This window comes from Stegostoma tigrinum, unplaced genomic scaffold, assembly GCF_030684315.1.
Source record: "Stegostoma tigrinum isolate sSteTig4 unplaced genomic scaffold, sSteTig4.hap1 scaffold_281, whole genome shotgun sequence".
Classification (NCBI taxonomy): Eukaryota; Metazoa; Chordata; class Chondrichthyes; order Orectolobiformes; family Stegostomatidae; genus Stegostoma; species Stegostoma tigrinum.
In genome coordinates this window covers 162,489-175,317 of record NW_026728209.1, presented here as the reverse complement: position 1 = coordinate 175,317, position 12,829 = coordinate 162,489, and the positions used below count along the sequence as shown (strand labels likewise).

The following is a 12,829-nucleotide window of genomic DNA, read 5'->3' as shown; positions in this document are numbered from 1 at the left end:
GTTTGCACATTCTCCCTGTGTCTGCGTGGGTTTCCTCCGGGTGCTCCGGTTTCCTCCCACAGTCCAAAGACGTGCTGACTCAGTGGATTGGCCATGCTAAATTGCCCATAGTGTTCAGGGGTGTGTGTGGGTTATAGGGGGATGGGCTGAAGTGCCTGTTTCCACACTGTCGGGAATCTAATCTAATCTCCATGATAACCGTCAGGAAGTAGCTTTTTAAAAAGATGATTAGAACACTTCTTTACATGTAGCCCTTTGTATTATGAATATGCAATTAATAATAGATAGGTTACTGATTGCTATTAATATGCAGGCATTCAATCAAAAAGGTTCGAGAACGATTGCCTACCTTAAAGGTTAAACACTGGAAGGAGCTCACATTTAGAAGGTAGAAGGAACTATGCAAAATCCATCAGATACTTGGAGAATCACCAAGCGATACAAAATATACACTGCTCCTCAAATGGATTCAAAGAGGAAATTGGTTAATATGTTAGAGCATATAGGGTCATAGCAACAAGGAGCAGGAATAGCAAGGACAGTATTTGCTGCCCATCCATAGTTCCTCCAAATTGTTTGACTATTTCAGAGTGCAGTTAAGTGTCAACCACATTATTGTGGATCTGGAGTCATATGGAGGTGAGATCAAATAAGAATGGCAGAGCTCCTTTCTTAAAGAACATCAGTGAATGAGTCAAGTTTTTATAACGGTGAATAGTGTAACAGTGACGGTGTAACCACCACTGAGACCAGCTTTGTTTATGATTATATCAATTTGAGCATGTGTTGGATAACTGGCCCCCTCAAGCCTGCTTCACCATTCAATAAGGTCGTGGCTGACTTGACTGCAATGTCGGCTCCACATTCCTACCTACCCCCAAAATTATATTGAACTGAATTCAAATTCCATCAGCTGTTACAGTGGAATTTAAGCCTATACTCTACAGCATTGTCCCAGGCCTCCGGATTACTAATCCTGTGACATTAATAGTGCTTCACTGACTACCCCAGCATGTCAATCCCCGTTCTGAGCATACTTCTTGGCTGAGGCGCCACATTTTCTGGAGTACAGAATTACAAAGTTCACCTCTCTGTGAGTGAAGAGGTTCCTCATCTATCGCTGTTGTTACATTTTATTCTGAGATTGATCTCAGGTTCTACAGCCTGATCTCTTAATTCAAATTACAATAACTTGGCTTTTCAAATGCCCTGTCACATTATCCTTGCCAAGAGATTGAATGTTAATGTTATATATGCAGCAGAACAAATGTCCATGTTGATTTTTCTTCATTAAAGTGCCGTCAACAATCTTATAGTCACCAATCTTATACAAGTGCATTTTGTCATGGGAGAGGTTGAATGAGCAAAATCGGACCTTCATTTCTTCCCCACCCCAGCCTCAAAAAGTTTTGTCTTCATTTCAAATTTTTCACATCCAATGGATAATTCTGTACCTTTCTGGTCCCTTCAAGAAGTGCATCCTACCCAAATTGTCCCGAGTGTCTCATCTTAAAAATGAGAATATTTTTTGATATCCTCACTCTCGAACCAATCCATTATATACTTAACATAGGATTCAGGTCAAGTTTGTTTTCCCCCCCACTGCTGTTTAACTTCCTGGCCAATGTCCCACGATTTCTCAAGAAACTATTAGTCTCTCTCTGTATCAGAACATTCTTCAAAAAACTAATACTTTCTCCAAATCTTGATATAACAACTGGCCAGTTTCGGTGCGAGATGAGTTCCACAGCGCAAACTCATACTTGAACCTTTTAGCCATATAAATCATTTGACAAGCAGATTCTAGGGAGTCAATCTGCAGGATCAAGTGACATCTGAAATGCTGTACATTTACTGCAAACAGTCAAGTTCAGTTTTTCTGGCTTCCACAAATCTTTGACAGCATGGCCGTGGGTGTGAATCACCGAGGTCTGGCCAAAATCAGTAAAATCCCTCTCCTTTTCTCATCTGAACACTGCCCCAGAGCAATATCATGTGAATGCACTGCACTTTCCACAGACATGGTGGCAATGCCCAGGTCTATCTCACCACCCCCTCATTCATTTCTTCCACTGTCTCTACAGAACCGGACAGTTTCCATCTATTAAATCTGGTACAGAACGAAGCCATTATCTTTGGTCCTTGAAAGGACGTCTGCTTGCTAGCTACTGGTTTTCGTTGTCCCCTTTGTTATTTTGACCCAGAGTTTAAATTCCCGCCACATAGGCCTGATGTCACAAAGTCTACTTATTTTCACATCCACAACATTTGGCCCCAGGTAAGTCCGTTAGTTCTGAAATCCTACCGCATTGATTAACTCTGAACATGACCATTCTGATGAATATCAAGTTGGCCTCCCAAGTTCTCCTTTTCTTTAACATGGCATCATTTAAAAGTCCATTGACTCTGTCTTAACACGCACCAAGTTCCATTCACCCATCTTTCTCTGCGCACTCTGATCTACAATGGCTCACAGTTAAGCAGTGCCTTGGTTTTCACATTGCTGTCCTGGCTTTCAAATCCCTCCCTGACCTGGCAACACCCATGCACATCCCCTGACAATGTCCAGCTCATAGCCACTCTAGGCACATTACGCCTTTAATTCCAGCCTCTCAACACAATTTGTGCTGTTCCATCATCGACAGCTTTACATTCAACTTCTTGGAGCCTAAGCTTTATAGAATTACCTTGCTGAACCTCTGCATCGTTCTTTCCTCCTTCAAAACAGTCCTTAAAATCTACCTCTGATGTGGTTTTAATCATCTACCTTCGGATCTCTTTCAGTACTCAGTATCAAATTTTACTCTTTCAAGCTCCTATGACATGCTTTGGGATGTTTTATAAAGTCATGTCATAGAAGCTGTTGTGGCAATTGCTCAGAATATGGTTATATTCTGGGCTGAAATTCTCCATGACACTCATCATTAAAGTATTTTTCTGTTATAAAATGGGTAAATAGTACAGTGACTTCAGGCCAAGGGATGATGTGGTTAAACGCCAAAGTTGCACTCCGTGCTATTAGCATCATGAAGACAGTGTCTCCCTTTCATTTGAAGAAATCTTCTGTATTTTCTCAAATACTTTCTTCATTGTACTTTTGTTGTTGATGGTTTCCAATGAACATAAACCATTACTTGCCTTTTCAATTTCAACCTTCCTCACGTTCTCTTAATTTCTTTTGCTGTACCTGATTTGAAACAAACCATTCCTCTTTTAATTCACTGTCCTCCTCAGTCCTTCATGTGGTTGTTTCCCAATCGTTAAGAAGACATCCTGTTGCTTTCCTCATTCACTCTAGTCTAAGATGCCTGGCTGCCCTTATCAGATTGCATTTTCAGCAACTTTATACACAAACGTCCTTTGAGTGGAAGGTTGTAAGGTCATGCCGAACTGATGTCTCAACAACTGCAAAACCAAGCTAATTGTAATCAATGACATCTGACAACAGGCAAGCAAGGAAGCTCACAACAAAACACAGCACGAGATTACAAATTCTGCAATGTGTGAATGTACTCACAACAGAGCGCTTTCTGGAGTCGGCGGATCTTCATTGCTGGCCGATAGGCAGAAAAACGCACGGTGTTTAAATCACCTGCATTCAAAAAAATCTTTAGATACATTTTTCCTAACTGTTAGTACAAACCATTTCAATTGGAACACATTCTCAACTACTCTGCAATGAATACAGGGGGATAAATATCTGCCAAAAAATACAAGGCGCAGTAAAAGGAAATGATAACTACTAGGTTCAATTTATTTCCACATATTTTCAAGGATGGGAACATCACTGACAGGACCAGCATTTGTTACCCATTCCTCATGTAGGTGGTCAAAAGCTACATGAAATTCTTGTCATAACTGGCAAACAGCATCTGGTGGAACTCAAGGAAGTCTCACTGTCAGCTTTATAGTAGGAGGGAAACGATTCAGATAATCACGCTTGGTGTAAAGCCTGCATTCTTGCCGCCTGGTTTTTCAGGGCCACAAAGGGTTTTGAGATCTGAAATTATATATTTGACTCATGAGCACACATCAAATGCAAGTTGCCATGGATGCTACTCTGACAATTCTACGTTGCATGCAGCAAATACCTGATGAAATGACGTAGAGGAGGCCAGATATTGCCAATACTGGGATATCAGAGCTCAACGCTTAAAGTCCTTCAATGACACATTGCTGAAAGTATGATCACCAGGAACATGAATAGCCCCTCTGCCAGAGTTATTTAAAGACACTGTCAGCTACTTGCAGATTAATTACTTACGGATTCATAGAGCATACAAACATAGAACAGTACAGCACAGGACAGGCCCTTCAGCACACAGTGTTGTGCTGAGCTTTTACCCTCAACCTAACGTCGAGCGAACCTCCACCCTTACCTTATACTATCATCCATATGCCTGTCTAATAGCTGCTTAAATGCTCCTAATGAAGCTGACTCCACTCCCCTCTCTGGCAATGCATTCCACGCTCCTGCCACTCTCTGAGTAAAGAACTTACTTCTCACATCTTGCCTATATCTACCTCCACTTACTTTTAAACTCTGCCTCCTCATAAGAGCTACCTTCACCCTCGGAAAAAGTCTCTGGCTATCCACTCTCTATCGATATTCATACCAGTCATTGCCAAAATGTATGTGTGTTGATATTTTTTAGACTTCTTTAAAGTTGCCAAGGTCCACATCTAAGTTCTGAAGGACTCTGTGAAAACTTCAAGGCTGCTACACAAATCATTCACAGACATGGATGCAGTAATAGACATCTGCAAAAAACCATGTTGGTCAATGCTTCACATCCTGGCAAATGTCATCATGCTTTCAAGTTGCAAGTCTGCTTTGCCAGCCACTTTTGGCCATCAAAAAATTAAGGGGTAGCTACTGAGCTAAAGAGCCAAGCAACTAACAACTGGGCTTCTGACTCTTACACACAACATAGAACATAGAAAAGTATAGCACAGTGCAGGCCCTTCGGCCTACGATGTTGTGCCGTGGAATAATCCCAATCCAAAAATAACCGAACCTAACTTACATTCCCCTCAATTCACTGCTGTCCATGTGCATGTCCAGCAGTTGCTTAAATGTCACTAATGGCTCTGCTTCCACCACTACCACTGGCAAAGTATTCCATGCACTCACAACTCTCTGGGTGAAGAACCTCCCTCTGACATCTCCTCTATACCTTCCTCCTAACACCTTAAAACTATGCCTCGTGGCAGTCAATCCTGCCCTGGGGAAAGGTCTCTGCCTATCGACTCTATCCATTCCTCTCATTACCTTGTACACCTCGATCAGGTCACCTCTCTTCCTCCTTCTCTCCAGAGAGAAAAGTCCGAGCTCAGTCAACCTCCTCAACCTGGTAAACCTCCTTTGCACCCTCTCCAAAGCCTCCACATCTTTCCTATAATAGGGCAACCGGAACTGGAGACAATATTCCAGTGTGGTCTCACCAGGGTTTTGTAGAGCTGCAGCATAACCTCGCGGCTCTTAAACTCGATCCCCCTGTTCATGAAAGCCAAAACACCATCTGATTTCTTAACACCCTTATCCACTTGTGTGGCCACTTTGAGGGAGCTCTGCACTTGAACACCAAGATCCTGCTATTCCTATACACTGCAAAGAATCTGCCTTTAATCCTATATTCAGCATTTAAGTTCGACCTTCCAAAATGCATCACCTCGCATTTATCCAGGTTGAACTCCATCTGCCATTTCTCAGCCCACCTCTGCATACTGTCAATGTCTCGCTGAAGCCTGCAATAACCCGATACTATCAATGGCACCTCCAACCTTTGTGTCAGCAGCAAACATACTAACCCACCCCTCAACCTCCACATCCAAGTCATTTCTAAAAACTACAAACAGCAGAGGCCCAAGAACAGAGCCCTGCGGGTCACCACTCAGCACTGACCTCCAGGCAGAATATTTACCATCTACAACCACTCTCTACATCCTGTCAGCCAACCAATTCTGAATCCACACAGCCAAGTCACCCTGATTTCCATACCTCCTGACTTTATGAAAGTGCCTGCCGTGGGGAACCTTATCAAATGCTTTGCTGATGTCCATGTACACCAAATCCACTGATATAGATCTCGAGTTAAAAGTAACAGTGATGATGAAACTATCATAAATTGTTGTAACAGAAAACTGAATTCACTAAACTATTCTTCAGGGAAGGGAATCTGCTTTCCTAAGCAATTCTGGTATATGGCTTCAAATTCACTGGAATATGGCTGACTCTCTACTGACTTCCAAAATGGCCCACCAAGCCATTCCTGGATGGGAAATGAATGTTAGCCTTGCCAGCAGTGCTCTCATCCTGTGAAAGAATGCTTTAAAAAAAAGTGGATTTAATAAATGTAGAAGTAAGTAACAAAACAGGACAAAACAACTCAAAAAGGCTTTGAAGGATAACACTACTAAGTCCTGTTCTTCTTCCTTACTTTATGCTATCTGTACGCAGAACTGTATTTGAAATTACAATTTGACACCTGCCTGATGCACATCACACATAAAGACATCCTGAGGCATCCCAAAACTCAATCTGTTAACCAGTTCCAATTCAAGCCATTAGGAAATCAACCTCTGGATGTCGGGTATGGGTTGCCTGAACAAGCATAAACTCTTCCCTTTTTATATATACCACCAAGCAAATAGCAGACAATTAGGTTTAATGCAGAAACGGTTTTAGGTTTTGGTTGGCAAAATCAGGGCAGAACTTATACACTTAATGGTGAGGTCCTCAGCAGTGTCGCCAAACAAACTTGGGGAGCAGGTTCAGAGTTCCTTCAAAGTGGAGTTGCAGGTAGAGAATAAGGCGTTTAATATGCTTGCTTTTGTTGGTCACAGCACTAAATATAGAAGTTGGGAAGTCATGTTGCAGCTACAAAGGACATTGGTTCGGCCATTTTTGGAATACTGCATTCAATTCAGGTTTCCTTGCTATAGGAAAGTTGTCGTGAAATTTGAAAGGGTTCAGAAAAGATTTACAAGAACATTGCCAGGGTTGAAGGGTTTGACTGTAGGGAGAGGCTGCTTTCTCTCAAGTACCTGCTTCAAAATCTTCCCACCCCCCAGCCTCATCTCATATCCAGCCCGACTGATCCAGACTGATCACAAGGTAACAATGTGACCACCTCTGAATGGCACTTCTCACAAGACATTCGAAAAAAGTCGCTCAGCCACATCATTTCTTTTTCTGGCAACAGAAGTTTTAATTGCAATAAATTACAAAGAATTAACGAAAAGAAAAGCATGCTGCTGTTCGACTCTTCAGAAATATGACAAATCCCAAATTTCCAGTTAAATCTTGGTAAAAATGGAGTGACGAAAATCATCTGCACGCAACGGGGTGGCCTGTTCTTGAATCCATAGTATTTATGTAGCCGATCTTGTTCAGTTTCTGGTTAATAGTAACACCTCTGATGTTGACAGTGGGGGATGCAGCGATGGTAACAGCAATAAATATCAAGAGATGATGGCTGAATTCTCCCTTGTTGGAGATGGCCATTGCTTGGCACTTGTGTGGTGCAAATATTACCGAGCACTTATCAGCCTAAGCCTGGATAATATACTGGTCTTGCTGCATTTAAACATGGACTGCTTTATTATCTAAGGAGTTGGAAATGGTACTGAACATTGTGGAGTCATCAGTGAACATCCCCACTTCTGACTTTATAGAGAGAAGCTGAAGCAGCACAGATGTTTGGGCCTTGGATGCTGCCCTGACGAACGCTGAAAGAGATGTTCTGGAGGTGAAATGACTATGTCTAACAATCACAAACGTTTTCCTTTGTGCTTGGTATGACTCCAATTCACAAAGACCTTTTCCCTGCCTTACAAGAATCTAAGTCCACCTTAAAATATTCAATGACCCCAACTCTGTCATCTTATGAGGCAGCTAGTTCCAATGTCATACAACTATCAGAGAAAAAATGCTCTGCTCATCTGTCCTGAAGTGGCAAGTCCAAATTTTGCATAAGTGTCCCGAGTTCAGCGCACGCCAAAGGAGAGGAAAAATCTTTCTACATATTCCTCATGAAGACCATTCGGAATCATACATACTTCAAGGAAATCACCTCCTTACTCTTCTCAACCTCAGCAAAAACAAGCCCAGTCCTTCTAAGACAACAAAGTGTGGAGCTGGATGAACACAGCAGTCCAAGCAGCATCCCTGGAGCACAAAAGCTGATGTTTCGGGTCTAGACCCTTCAGCCTCTCTGATGAAGGGTCGAGGCCCGAAACGTCAGATTTTGTGCTCCTAAGATGCTGCTTGGCCTGCTGTGTTCATCCAGCTCGACATATTGTTATCTCGCATTCTCCAGCATCTGCAGTTACCATTATCTCTCCAAAATAAAGGCTGATGTCTTTCAAAACCCAATGTCAGATTTTGCAGACAGTCCTTACCATGGAAAAATACTAAATATGTATAAAGAAGAAAACTGGAGGTGAAACCATTCAAACAATTTTCATTGGCACAACAAATGTTCAAACTGTAAAAGCAGGTTAAGCACCTGTATATGAGGAAACTGTACTCAAACTTTGACCAGACACTTAGAGCTAACAAATGCGAGAAATATCCATTTCTTTCTGGATTACCAATTTTGCTGTTGGGAAAATAGGCCTAGACTTAGCAATGTAAATTCAAACAAGATAGCAACCTCTCAGATCTCAACACTCACAGTCGTAGAGTTCTGTTTTCACAGGTTAGAGTATAATCGCATCAAGTACAATACACCAAATCTTCTTTGGTACCTTTTCCTTCCATAAAACTGTTTTTAGTAGATGCGCACAGAATTCATTTTATACACGTTGAAAAGTTCAAGAGGCCAGTTCCAGCACTTTGACTTGCATCTTCTTCATCATCACAACAGAACAAAATAAAGACTCACTCTTTGTAAGTCACGTGTTCAATTTTTAGTGACAAGGTGAAGTGCGAGAACTGCTCACTTGATGTTAAAATCTCTTAACTATGTACCTATATATTTCAATTCTGCGAAATATGTGGAATGAGTTCGAGAAAAGGATTAATTTTGTTGCTCTGGGAGAGAGCTGGTACAGATAAAATAGGTTGAATGGCCTCCTCCCATGCTAAAAATGTCCGTAACTATTCTTGGCGCTGCTAAATTAAAGTGGGCATCCTTTCATTATGACTGTGAGGCGCAGCATGTTACGATAGATGGCATAATGGAGAAATCCTTTGTTATTAATGAATTTGTCGGCACTAGGCATCCTTCCGAAGTCAAATGTTTGACATGTACCTGTTGCACTGACTTGGTTCCAAACACTTATAATGTGGAGGTGCTGGTGTTGGACTAGGATGGACAAAGTCAGAAGCCACATGGCATCAGGTTATAATCTGACAGGTTTATTTGCAATCACACAAGATTTGAAGTGCAGTCCCTTCATCACGTGCGGTCAGAGAGGAAAACACACAGACACACAATTTATACGCAGAGAGGTCAAAAGATCATACAACTGGTGTGAGTGGAGTGTCAGATAATAAGTCTTCATCCAGGACGTTTGTTTATTTGCAGATATTTTGTTGAAGAAGCACACAACTTGTAGTTACAGTCAGTGTGGTATCTTATAAATTCTTGCTTTTGAAATAAAGTTTAAAACTCTGAGACAGATTCTGAACACAAGCCTCTAAACTACAAGTCAGAGTCTGACCTGAGATGTCACCTTGTACATTCCTGTTGCGCTGCCTGATTATCATGACAACACAGCACTGACATTGACTTTATAAACACTTCACTTGCCTTTAACACTCTTGGTCGCCTGGAAAGAGTTATTATCTGACACTCCACTCAGGCCAATTCTATGATCTTTTGATCTCTCTGCTTATAAGCTGTGTGTCTGTGTGGTCACCTCACGAACTGCACCTGATGAAGGGGCTGCACTCCAAAAGCTTGTGTGAATTGAAATGAACCTGTTGGACTATAAGCTGGTGTCATGTGACTTCTGACTTCACACAGTTGTAGCATATGTTTTCAATCCTACCATGACTTGACAATAAGCCAACTTCTTAAAATTTATAAAATGAGAAGTATGTCTAACCTTGAGCCTTTAAAAAAGGAAATATTACAACCATAGTATTCCCCATGGTAGTCTCATTCAGAAGGTCAGGAGGAATGGGATACAGGGGAACTTAGCTGCTGGGATACAGAATTGGCTGGCCAACAGAAGACAGCGAGTGGTAGTAGAAGGAAAATATTCTGCCTGGAAGTCAGTGGTGAGTGGGGTTCCACAGGGCTCTGTCCTTGGGCCTCTACTGTTTGTAATTTTTATTAATGACTTGGATGAGGGGATCGAAGGATGGGTCAGCAAGTTTGCAGACGACACAAAGGTCGCAGGTGTCGTTGACAGTGTAGAGGGCTGTTTGTAGCCTGCAGCGGGACATTGACAGGATGCAGAGATGGGCTGAGAGGTGGCAGATGGAGTTCAACCTGGATAAATGCGAGGTGATGCATTTTGGAAGGTCGAATTTGAAAGCTGAGTACAGGATTAAGGATAGGATTCTTGGCAGTGTGGAGGAACAGAGGGATCTTGGTGTGCAGATACATAGATCCCTTAAAATGGCCACCCAAGTGGACAGGGTTGTTAAGAAAGCATATGGTGTTTTGGCTTTGATTAACAGGGGGATTGAGTTTAAGAGTCGTGAGATCTTGTTGCAGCTCTATAAAACTTTGGTTAGACCGCACTTGGAATACTGCATCCAGTTCTGGTCGCCCTATTATAGGAAAGATGTGGATGCTTTGAAGAGGGTTCCGAGGAGGTTTACCAGGGTGCTGCCTGGGCTGGAGGGCTTATCTTATGAAGAGAGGTTGACTGAGCTCGGTCTCTTTTCATTGGAGAAAAGGAGGAGGAGAGGGGACCTAATTGAGGTATACAAGATAATGAGAGGCATAGATAGAGTTGATAGCCAGAGACTATTTCCCAGGGCAGAAATGGCTAGCACGAGGGGTCATAGTTTTAAGCTGGTTGGTGGAAAGTATAGAGGGGATGTCAGAGGCAGGTTCTTTACACAGAGAGTTGTGAGAGCATAGAATGCGTCGCCAGCAGCAGCTGTGGAAGCAAGGTCATTGGGGTCATTTAAGAGACTGCTGGACATGCATACGGTCACAGAAAATTGAGGGTGCATACATGAGGATCAATGGTCGGCACAACATTGTGGGCTGAAGGGCCTGTGCTGTGCTGTGCTGTACTGTTCTATGTTCTATGTTCTATGTTCATAGTACAGTCTGGCAGTAAGGACAGAACGAATGATTTAATCGACTGTGTTTGACACCTCACAATTAATCCCCCTGATGGAAGAAAGGTTGGCTGTGTTCTCTTTCTTCAGGAACATCCAGCTAATACCACCTTACTACTGCTTGTTTTATTCATCTGGTGTTCCATCTAATTCCTTTCAGTCTTGGTCAAACCTTCATGTAATTTATTTTAATTTTCAATAAAATAAATTTAACTTTATATTCCACAATTTCAACATTTCCTTTGAAGGTTTGAATGGTTCACTTAGTACACTGCACATGTTGTGTTCATAATTGGAGAAGATGGTGGAAAAATCAAGATATATTGACAAGTAAACAAATGGCTAACTTCTGCTTTCTTGTCAGTAAAGCCTTTTGAACAGAACATAAAGTTGCGCAACTACGTAGAGATAACAATTTAAAAGTGGGAAGACCACTGTTTGTGGTCCCCACACCAATCTCTGTTCACTACCTACGGACTGCATTACTCCTCCTTGGCAACAATGTTATGTTACGCTTGTCTCAGCACAACCTTGGCATCTTGTTTATCCCACGATGAACGTCCGACCACACATTCATGCAATCCCTAAAGCTGTCTCTTTACATCTTTTTAATACTGCCTACCTGTCTCTTGTCTTGGCTCATTAGCAGTGAAACCTTCATCTGGAACTACTTCACTTCTGGACCTGACAACTCCAATGCATTCCCTGTTTGAGTCCCACATTTGCCCATTGAAAGCTTGATGTCGTCTAAAACTCCACTGCCCGAGTCTCATCTTGAACCAAATCCTATTCTCTGTACTTTCTACCTGACTGACAGTATTAACAGTAATTTTATTAAATTCTCATTTTTGTTTACAAATCGTTCCTTGGCTCTGCCAATCGCTATTTTCGTAATCTCCACCAGTCCAACCATAATTCAGGATATCTGCACTCGTCTAATTATGTCCTCTTGCCCACTCTTGATTTCAAACGGCCCACTACTGGTTGCCAAACATTTAATTGTGTAGGCTTCAAACCCAAGAAGAGACTTCCTACACCTTCAGCGAGCAAACTCACATCCAGAACCTCAACCTGAGCAACAAATCTTCGCAAAACTCACTAACTTCCGACACCTCTTAGCCTCTGTACATTTCCTCTTTTAAGGCACTTTTTAAAAGAATCCTCTTTGATCAAGCTCTTGATCATCAGAACTAACTACTTAATAAGGCTCAGTTGTATTCTGGGATCGTTAATACTCCTTTCAGATGTCTTCAAAGTTTCTCTCCAATAAAGAGATTACATAAGTGGTTGAAGTCATTGCCAAGCAGAGGGGGGCGAATTGGGGAGTGATTTCAAAGAGCTATGATATGCCAGGAGACCGCCTTCCACACGCCAACTCTGATTCTACAAAAGCAAAAATGATTTTCAGACTTGGGAAGATCCTTCAAAAATGTCACAAGTAACCAGCTTTTGGGCAGAGTCGAGCTGCTGAGATGATAGACCAGGATTTAGGGGTACCAGTAGTGATAATATGCTGAACACAATCAAATTTTGAGGTTGTAGAATGATGTGGTCTTCAGCATTTTTGACACTTTGACC

At 42.0% G+C, this 12,829-nt stretch overlaps 1 long non-coding RNA gene across 1 annotated transcript in view; it reads right to left on the bottom strand.

Moving 5' to 3' along the window:
- The window catches only part of LOC132208081 (uncharacterized), a 74,463-nt gene that overhangs the window by 47,123 nt on the left and 14,511 nt on the right, over positions 1–12,829 (bottom strand). The window lies entirely within an intron of this gene.